General features: G+C 43.7%; 1 long non-coding RNA gene across 1 annotated transcript; it reads right to left on the bottom strand.

The window, feature by feature from the left end:
• Positions 1–595: 595 nt before the first annotated feature.
• On the bottom strand, positions 596–4152 carry LOC122464356. Its single transcript, XR_006288304.1, has 3 exons — positions 4092–4152; positions 3690–3722; positions 596–946 (listed from the first exon to the last, which is right to left on the bottom strand). It is a non-coding gene; the product is annotated as an uncharacterized LOC122464356 (long non-coding RNA).
• Between the last annotated feature and the right edge of the window lie 6144 nt (positions 4153–10296).

Raw genomic sequence — 10296 nt, 5'->3', positions numbered from 1 at the left:
CAATTAAGTCCCAAACTCTTACCCAATTGCTCAGTCTGAGCAGCAGCATAACTCACTGGGCAGAGCATTACTTAAAACATTTTCTAATTGTTTGTTCAGATTTTTTTTCACTTTAATTATAACTGAACAGCACTGTATTGCAAAAGCAATGACACACTGCACTGCCTGCTCAAGTCAAAGGCGTGTTGCTGTGCCATTCAGATGTAAGCGCCCGCATGTGTGTGTGTTTGCAGACCTTCCTCTCCTCCTTTTGCTCTGAAACATTCATTGTTAAAAAGGTATTGATGGACACTTTTGCCACAATTTTAAATGAAGAAACAGACATGTTATAACTATGAAGACCTTACATGTGCTCTGCAGCCAGAAATGTAAAAAAAGCATGATTACAATTCCTGCTATGATTACTACTCTGTAGATCTAGAATATCAATGAGGTCAGGAAACCTCAGTCCCAGCTTCACAATCAGCTTAGACTATAAACATCAGATCACATCACGTAGTAAATCCTTTTAACATGAATGAAAAAAGTAATTCAAAATTTAACTAATTTTTTGCTGAATGAGTTTATTTTGGAGCATGTACCTCTTCTGGCACAAACCCTACTTTCTGCTTTTCTCAGTGAAATACGTCAATAAAGGACATTTCCTAATAGAAAATTAAACATTAATGACCTTCCTCAGCAAATTCAGTTGTCGACTTTAAACATCTGCTTGGAAACAACAAGTGCAAAATTAACTTTACATCAAGCTGTTAGCCATTTATGAGCTGCTGCCAATCCAAATATGTAATATCCAGGTTGCAGAATTGTTTCTTCCCTAAGCCTCTTCTGCACACCCATTTCAGCTATCAAGAGCTTGCAACGGTCAAAGTTGAAAGACTGCTATCAAGGGAAACCTGAGTGAGCCCTATCCACTTCTTATCAAGGGGCCAGATTGTCCTCTTTTCTCCTGTGAGTGGAAAGAGTTCAGTACTAGCAGACTCAGGTGGGAGGTGGGAAAAAAAGGAGAGGGAGGCACTGCCTCTGTAGTGTCGTCCATCTGGTCCCCAACGTTGCAGAAGCTCCTCCACTTCAATACCAAAAACTCAGAAAAAAAATCACCAGAAGGCCAAACAATAGGCCAAATTTTGCGTGGCTTACTCATATGAGCACTGAAGTCAATGGAAGTATCTGTGTGACTTAGATAGGCAAGATTTGGCCCAATACACAGATAAAGATAGACTAAGAATAGACAGCAGAGTGGAAAACACAGTAGGTTGGATGAAGAGATAAGTGTAACATATTAGAAAAGTAAATGCTGAGTGCTTTGGATAGAACAGAGAAAAGACATGACTTGGGGAAAGACCTCATCTCATAAGTGATTGACAGAGGATGATGATGACAGTCTTGTCAGTGGTTCTCAAACTGTGGGTTGTGATCCCATTTTAATGGGGTCACCAGGGCTGGCATTAGACTTGCTGGGGCCTGGGGCTGAAGCTGAAGCCTGAGCTCCACCACCCGAGGCCAAATCTGAATCCCAAGGGCTTCAGACCTGGGTGGTGAAGCTCAGGTTACAGGCCCCCCCTGGGGCTGAAGCCCTTGGGATTCGGATTTGGCCCCAGGGTGGTAGGGCTCAGGCTTTGGCTTGTGCCCACCCACCAGGGGCAGTGAAGCTCGGACAGGCTCAAGCTTTGGTCTCCCTCCTGGGGTTGTATAGTAATTTTTATTGTCAGAAGGGGTTTGCAGTGCAATGAAGTTTGAGAACCCATCTGCTAAATTATTACTAATTATGGTCTTGTTACATATGAGAAGCAGGAGGAACACTGCACCAGAGGTGGAGCAGCATCAGAATATTAATCTGAATCACAGAGACGAACAAATATTGCTTAATATGTAATGCACTACACAACACGTTCACCTCTGACATACAAATGAAGAGAAAAGGAATACTGGGAAGTACTATTATTGTGTTTGTTTCTAGTAGCACCCACAATATGAGAGGCGCTTTCCAAACAGAAAAGAAGGGACCATCTCTGTTGCAAGCAGCATGCAGTATAAAGGCAGACATATATAGAGAGTAGATGGACGACATACAGAAAATTAGTAGAGTGATCAAGGTGATGATTTATATCACCGTGGTATGGCCAAGGTATAGGACCAGGTTTTGAAGCCCTTGCTCACACCGAATAGTCTCAATAAAGTCAGTGTAGGAATATCACAGTCTTGCTCTATGCTAGCAGTTTTAATATTAGGTATTGATATTATTCCTAATTACTTCTCAAGCTGGTAAATATAACCCGCTGGGTCCTGGAGAAGAAACCTGAGGTAGATCTCAATAAGACAAAGATTTTATTTGTGTCTTCTCAATAAAGAAAACCCATCTTTTATATCAAATGTCCAGGGGAGAGGCATATAGGGGTATTTTTGTGTCATTCTTGTAAAGTACTTCTGAAAGAGCGGAAGTCAGAGTCTCTGAGCAGCTCTGTCTAGAGGGTGGAACACTCCTATGGAACATATTAAATAAGACCAAGAAACAAAAAGTGCTTCATTTGGGGTGGGGAGGAGAACCAAGACATTCTCCTTCATTGTATGGGAGCCTAGATGCCTAACTCCAGTTTTGTGAATCGCAGTGATTTTCTAGGTGCCTAAAAGTTAGTTGTGATGGTGAGCACATAACTTCTTTTGTGCATCCAAGCCTGAGGCTTCAATTCACCAAAATGCAGTCTAGTCCTGAAAACATTTTGGCCCAGGTTAGTGGCTATCCGTCTAAAGGTCCACCCTGTTACTCTGGCAGCTAACCTGGTATGATAAAGTGGGAATGTTCTTAACGTGTTTTCTGAATATTGTGTATGCCTCAGTTTCCCCTATGTATTAATCAAGTATCTAGATGGTGGGAGAAGGGTGTGAGATTATTGCAGAGATCCCTAGAGGGCAGATGTGACTGCTGACTGGCTGCAGAGAACGGCTGACACACTGTAGCCTAGCAATTGATGGCTGGGCACCATCTTCTACATAAATCAGCCAGAGGTGTTGGTGCAGACCAGGTGACCTGCTAGCCCTGGAAAAAGAGAGAGACAGGGCAATGGGCGTGATGTAGGCCAGACAGCTGGAAGCGAGTCTATCTCCTGGTATGAGACTCGAAGAGAGGAGTCCAAGGCACTAGGCCCTGAATTCATCCCCAAAATGGACTTTACTGAATGTTTCTGATTTCTGTGCTAACAAGACCTGTTCTATGATGTGTTCCTGTTGACTAATAAACCCATCTGTTTTACAACACTGGCTGAGAGTCACTGCTGACTGTGAAAGTGGGGTGCATGGCCCTTTGGGGCGTGTAAATCTTCCCCAGGTGTCCCATCCAGGTGGACTCACTGTGAGGAGCACACAGGGTAAACAGGGGTGCTGAATGCTCTGACGTCAGACCCAGGAAGTGCCAAAGCTGAGTAGGCTTCTTGCCCTGGGTGAAAGAGTGCCCTGAGGGGAAGCCACGCGGCACCAGAGTTCTGACTGAGCTTCATGCAGAGCGGTTCGAGACTGACCCCGTCACAGCTGGTCTTTTAGGAAATTGACGCTAGAGCCTGGTAGTTAGAGCACTCACCCAGGACGTGGGAGACTCATGCTTCAACCCTCTGCTCCAGTGACTCTAAATTATTTATCAGGAGAGTGAAGGAGCCCCACATCAGAATATCCCATAGCCCCGTGATTAGCACACTCACCTGAGAGGTGGCAGATCCTAGTTCACCTCTATTCTCCCCTCAAGCAGAGACCTCCCCTTGAACTGGGAGGTCTCCCACATCCATGGTGAGTACCCTAACCACTAGGCTAAAAGTTTGAGGGAGGTAGGCCTCCTCCCCTCCCTATTTTAGGTGAGCTTACCTGATGGGCCCCGAGATGCTAGGCATGCTCAGAGGGCACCTATCAGTTCGGACCCCGCAAGTGACTTAGACATATGTTTGGCTGCCAATCCCCATTTTGTGATTTGCTCTGCAGCTTAGGTGAGACACAGGCATCTGGTGCCTATGGGGAGGCAGCTGTGCTCACACTCAGAGACAGAAACATAGGAGCAGAGGGGCCTTTTACTACAAAAACTTAGGAACTGGGTGAATTTAGGTGCCTACTTACTTGGTTCAGAAGCTGTTTTGTGCATCTCAGTGATCCTAGAACTGGGTCTTAGGTGCCTGTAAGAGGGGCATAGGCACCAACTCCTTTTGTGCATCCAGGGATTAGTAGTCACTACTATAGACAGGCCTACAGCTTACTCATCATAATAAGCACCATGCTTTGTACCAAGTGTTGGCAGGATCAAGCTCTTATTGCTGTTTTAAAGTACCAGTTTCAAAATATATTTCCATGTTACATACAGATAAAAGAACAAACAATACAAAGGTCAAGTCTCTCATATATACTATTCTGATTTAAACATGAACTTTGAACATTAATTCCTTGTCAGCTCTTCCAAAAAAATATATATAAAATCTATAACTGTGGTCCCCAAACATTTTACCTTGCATTCCCCCTGTCCGCCTGCCCCCACAACCATGGCATGGTTGGGAGTGGCGCCATGGTCAGGGGTTGGGGGTTGAGACTGGGGTTGGAGTCACAGCTGGGCCAGGAGTCGCAGCTGGGGGTGGGTCTGTGGCTGGGAGCGGGGCCAAGGCCAGAAGTGGAGCTGTGGTTGGGGCCCAAGGCTGGGGGTGGGGCTGGAGCCACGGCTAGGAGCGGAGCTGCAGCCAGACTGTGGCCAGAAGTGGAGCTGCAGCCGGGCCAGGAGCTGAGGCCAGGGCTGTGATGGGGGGCGGGACCAGGAGCAGAGCTGCAGCCGGGAGCTGGGGCCAGACTTGCCAGAGCAGATCTGGGGGCAGAGTGGGGCTGGGTGGCGTTCCCTCCCCACCCCTGATGGGGGTTTGCCCAGACCCTGTTGCACCCCCCCCAAAATACTCCTTTGAGCCCCCCCCCCCGGGGGGAGGCATGCCCCACAGTTTGGGAACCACTGATCTATAATGTAGATAACAAATCATTTCTTTTTGTTAAGTCATTTTTTATATAGACAGCTTCAGTTTCTTCAATATCACCCTGCACACAAGGTATATGGCTGAAAACACATAAATGCATGTAAAACTGATAAAAGATTATGTATTACTCAAGACCAGGGGTCGGCAACCTTTCAGAAGTGATGTGCCGAGTCTTCATTCATTCACTTTAACTTAAGGTTTTGTGTGCCAGTAATACATGTTAATGTTTTTAGAAGGTCTCTTTCTATAAGTCTTTAATATATAACTAAACTATTGTTGTATGTAAAGTAAATAAGGTTTTAAAAATGTTTAAGAAGCTTCATTTAAAAAATTAAATTAAAATGCAGAGCCCCCCGGACCGGTGGCCAGGACCCGGCACTGTGAGTGCAACTAAAAAATCAGCTCACGTGCCGCCTTCGGCTTCGTGCCATAGGTTGCCTACCCCTGCTCAAGATCATGGTTAGGCAGTGGATGTGCTGATACCACTGCCTATCATGCTGACCCATGTTGTCTCATTTGTTTCCTTGTACTCCTCTGTCAGTCTCCCTGTATCCATCTGTTGTCTCTGGCTTAGACTTAAATTGTAAGATCTTAATTGGGGCAGATCTTATAATTTTTGTTCTGTTTGTACAGCACCTAGCACCAAAGAGCCATGATTAGGTGCTACCACAATACAAATAATTATTAATATCTGGTGCTGCTTCTGGACAGCTCACCTGGTAATGCTAAAGGTTCTCTTATTACTTTAGTTACAGAAAGGAGATATATAGGGGTAGATTCTGTCACCTTTATTCCCACTGAGTAGCACCTCACTCCAGGAATAGTCCCACTGAAACCAATGTGAGTGCAGGGTTTGCAATCTGGCCCATAATGATTAAAAATAAACTTGAATCCAGTAAAAACTCAGTATTTCACATTCCAGCTGTTACTAAACTGGATTTGGAGCTGTTTACTTTCATTTTCACAAGTGATTAGCAAACAGTGCAGAACTGGTTTGATGGAAAACTCAGGGGAGATTAAATCATGTCTAACTTCTTGCTACTCTCTAACAAAAACAAAAACAGTTTAACACTCAAATCTTTGTCACTCCCAACCTGAGTTGGGATTAGGGTTGCCAGTTTTGGCTGGCCATATTCCTGGAGGTTTCATCACATAACATAATCTTTAATTCCTGGAGATGCCAGGACAATCCTGGATGTTTGTCAACCCTACCTGGGTTTGAAAGGACTGAGGGCCAGGCCTTTAAGTGCTTCAACTGTGGCGTTCAATTGGACTTTTGCCTAAGTCATGACAGCTTTAAAAGAAGAGAGGCTCAGTATACTATTATCAGTCACTACAACCATTGAGTGCCTGTTATAATATATATTTTATTTATAGAGATATTTGTACAAGATGCTAAATTGCAAACTAACAAAGACACTATAACAAGAGCCAGTTGGAAAGGTTTAAGTGAACTAAAGAAATTGTATTTACTACATTTAAATAGACTACATTATATACTAGGGGCTTAAAATTTTCAAAGCAGTCCAGTGCATTTAGACACATTTATCTTCCATTAATTTTAATGTATGCAGTGTTGCTGTAGCTGTGTTGGTCCCAGAATATTAGAGACACAAGGTGGGTGAGGCAATATCTTTTACTGGACCAACATCTGATGTGAGAGAGTGTTGAAGCTTGTTAGTACCTTGTTTGGTTGATACAACATTTTGGTGACGAGGATGGATCTTCTGCCTCTGAACCCACCTGCACCCTTTCTGCAAAGCCCAGGTGAGCCTCCAATTGCTTTTACTACCTGGATCCATGTGTTTGAGATTTATCTGCTTGCAATCAATGCTACAGAGATTTCTGAAGAAAGAAAGCGTGCTCTTCTAATCCACTGCCTTGGAGCAGAAGGGCAGCGTATATTTTACACTTTTCCCCTTGCAGATGATAAATATGAGACTGCACTCACTGTATTAAAGAATTTTTTGGTGCCAAAAGCGGATATAGTTGCTAATCGCTACAGATTTTGCCAGCATGAGCAGAAACCAGGGGAAACTATAATGCAGTATATTGCTTCCCTGAGGAGCCTAATTGTAATTTGTGACTTTGGGAATATGGCAGATGAGATGATTAGAGACTAGCTCATTGAGAACACCACCATGCTTCATGTAAGGTAACGCTTACTTCTACAACCACAACTTACACTAGAAAAATCAATAACCATTCTAACCAGATTGAGTCAGCTACAGCTGAAGCCAAAATAATAAGCATGGATACAGGAGGCACAGTCCAGGCTGTGACTCCTTTGCAGAAAAGTTCACTACCACTGCAGACACACAATTGCAAGAGGAAAACTAATGAAAAACCACTGAATCAGTAAATTCAAAATACACTAAAAGCATGTTTTCGCTGTGGATCACCACAACACCTTGCAAGCTACACAGGATGTCTGGCAAAAGTAGCTCAGTGCAATCATTGCAAAAAGATTGAACATTTTGCTAAAGTATGTTGCAGTAGCCAGTTCAATCAATCAACAGGTTCATGCAGTTACAATACCAGATGTTACTGTGCTGAGCGTGGACAAAATCACTACTGTACATATTCCAGAACAGATAAAGTGCACTGTAAACGTTTCCGCCATACCCTCAGGCAAACCACACTCTATTCAGCTAATGTCGGACACTGGCTCAACAGTATCTATACTAACTGATTCCATCTATCTGCATTACTTTAAAGATGTGCCTCTTACTGAACCCAAACTTCACTTGGTGTGCTATTTGAAAAACCATATTCCAGTACATGGCTGCCTGCCAGTAATAGTTACTTTTGGTGATTGCTGTGTAACTGCAGAGTTCTACATTGTCCACAAAGACACTCCTATCCTTGGCAGAGATTTATTGGCTGCTTTAAATCTCACGGTAGTTAATGGACGAATTGATCTTCCTCAGCAAAGCACTTTTGTGGTACACACACCACAGTTTCAGCTGGGACCAAACAGAAACTCAGCTGTGCTTATGGGTTTCTGCATAAAGTTAAAATGCGGAATAATGTGATGCCTGTACGACAGAAATTACGGCGCTTACCATTTTCAGTCAGGGAAGCTGTTTGTTTCAGAGGAACTTAGAAAACTTGTTCAAGAGGACATTATTGAAGAGATCGACTCCTCAGAATGGGTTTCACCTATAGTAGTGACGCAGAAGAAGGGTGGAGGCATTCGCCTTTGTGTGGACTTAAGGGAGCCAAATAAAGCTATTGTGATTGACAGCCATCCTCTTCCTCACATAGAAGTAGTATTTGCAGAACTCCGTGGAGCAAAGATGTTTTCTACTCTTGATTTGCAGAGCGCATACCACCAGGTTATGTTGCATGAAGATAGCAGAGACCTCACAGCATTTATTACACATGAGGGACTATTCAGTTTTAAACGTGTTCCATACGGTCTTGCATCTGCCCCAAGTGCCTTTCAAAAAATGATGTCATTGATTCTGAAGAATCAACATGGAGTTCAGTGCTATCTGGATGATATTATCGTGTTTGGAAATACTTCTGAGGAGCATGACAATAACCTGCAGTCTGTACTAAACTGCATCAGCAAAGCAGGCCTCAAGCTCAATTGGTCCAAATGCAAATTTAGAAAAACTGAACTCTCCTTTCTGGGGCATACAATTTCACAGGCTGGACTAAAACCTGATCCAGATCATATCCTGGCAATTTCAAATGCTCCTCATCCAACAGATTTGCAAACCTTACGTTCCTTCTTGGGTCTTACCTCCTCGTATGCAAAATTCATTCCCAATTATGCTTCTGTCATTGAACCGTTACGGGAATTACTATGGAGAAGTTCAACCTTAGTGTGGACAACGAATGCACAAGCTAGTTTTGAAACGGTGAAAGACTTGATTGTACATAGTCCAGTACTTGCACTATTCAGTCCTGCAATTGTAACTACTGATGCTTCTGATTATGGACTTGGGGCTGTCCTCACACAACTTCATGAGGACAACACAGAGAGGACTGTTGCATTTGCTTCAAGGACACTAAGTAATGCGGAGAGAAAATATTCTACAGTCAAAAAAGCAGCACTTGCTTGTGTCTGGGCTACTGAAAAATGGAGAACTTACCTGTGGGGCCGCATGTTCAAGTTGCGCACAGACCACAGCCCTTTGACGACGTTGCTCACCACGAAAGGACTGGGAAGAGCAGGATATCGTATTGCTAGATGGTCTGCACGACTACGCTCTTCAATTATGAACTGGAATATAAGCCTGGAAACCAAAATGTGGTCGCTGATTGCCTTTCCCGCCTGCCTTTGCCTTCACCAGATGGTCCACCGGAGGATGAGGATGTAGTGGTTGCACTTATTATAAGCGCTCTTACTGCAGTTACAAGAGAACAATTTCAAGCTGTTTGTTTAGCGTGTCCAATTCAACAAAAACTAGGGGAATTTCTGACAAAGAGATGGCCCAGTCACCCTAAAAACCTTGACCCAGTTTTGCTGCCTTATTTTAGAGTTCAGGATGAACTTTCTTTGTTTGATGGCTGTGTGCTACGAGGTACACACCGGCTCCTTGTGACAGAAGAATTACAGTCAAAACTCATGCACCTGGCACACAATACTCATCAAGGAATTGTCCAAACCAAACGACTACAGGAACTGGTGGCCAGGGATGGACTCTCAAACTGAAGCACTCATAAAATCCTGTGTCACTTGCCAAATGCATGATAAGACAGCAGTGACATGTACCCCTCCATTACAGCCTGTTCCTCTTCCTGAATCTGCATGGGAAAAAGTGGTGATTGACATTGTAGGACCCTTTGATACTGCTCCAACTGACTGTCGTTATGCCATCACTTTAATAGACTATTTCAGTAAATGGCCTGAGGTAGTGTTTACATCGCAAATCTCTTCTGCTACAATAACTAAGTTCCTCTCTTCAGTTTTTAGCAGGGAAGCTAACCCCAAAGAACTGGTTTCAGATAATGGTAGTCAAATTACTTCCCTGGAGTTTGAAACTTTTCTAGCACAGAGGAACATTTTACACAGAAGGTCATCCCTATATTACCCTCAAGCCAATGGGGAAATTGAACGGTTTAACAGAAGTTTGAAAGAGAGTTTGCAAATGGCTAAACTGGAAGGGCGATTGTGGATACCCTTCCCTACTGATTACTTGCAAGCATACCGGGCTACACGACATGCCACAACGCAAAGATCACCCACAGAGTTACTGCGTGGGAAACAGATGAATACTAAACTGAACATTGCTGGATTGTTAAAGGCACAACCTGATGCCCCAACAGAGGATGATGTGAGAAAAACAGTTGAACAGAA

This window comes from Chelonia mydas, chromosome 2 (genome assembly GCF_015237465.2).
Source record: "Chelonia mydas isolate rCheMyd1 chromosome 2, rCheMyd1.pri.v2, whole genome shotgun sequence".
NCBI classification, from domain to species: domain Eukaryota; kingdom Metazoa; phylum Chordata; order Testudines; family Cheloniidae; genus Chelonia; species Chelonia mydas.
Note: the sequence above shows the minus strand (reverse complement) of the source record. Positions and strands in the feature narration are given on the sequence as shown.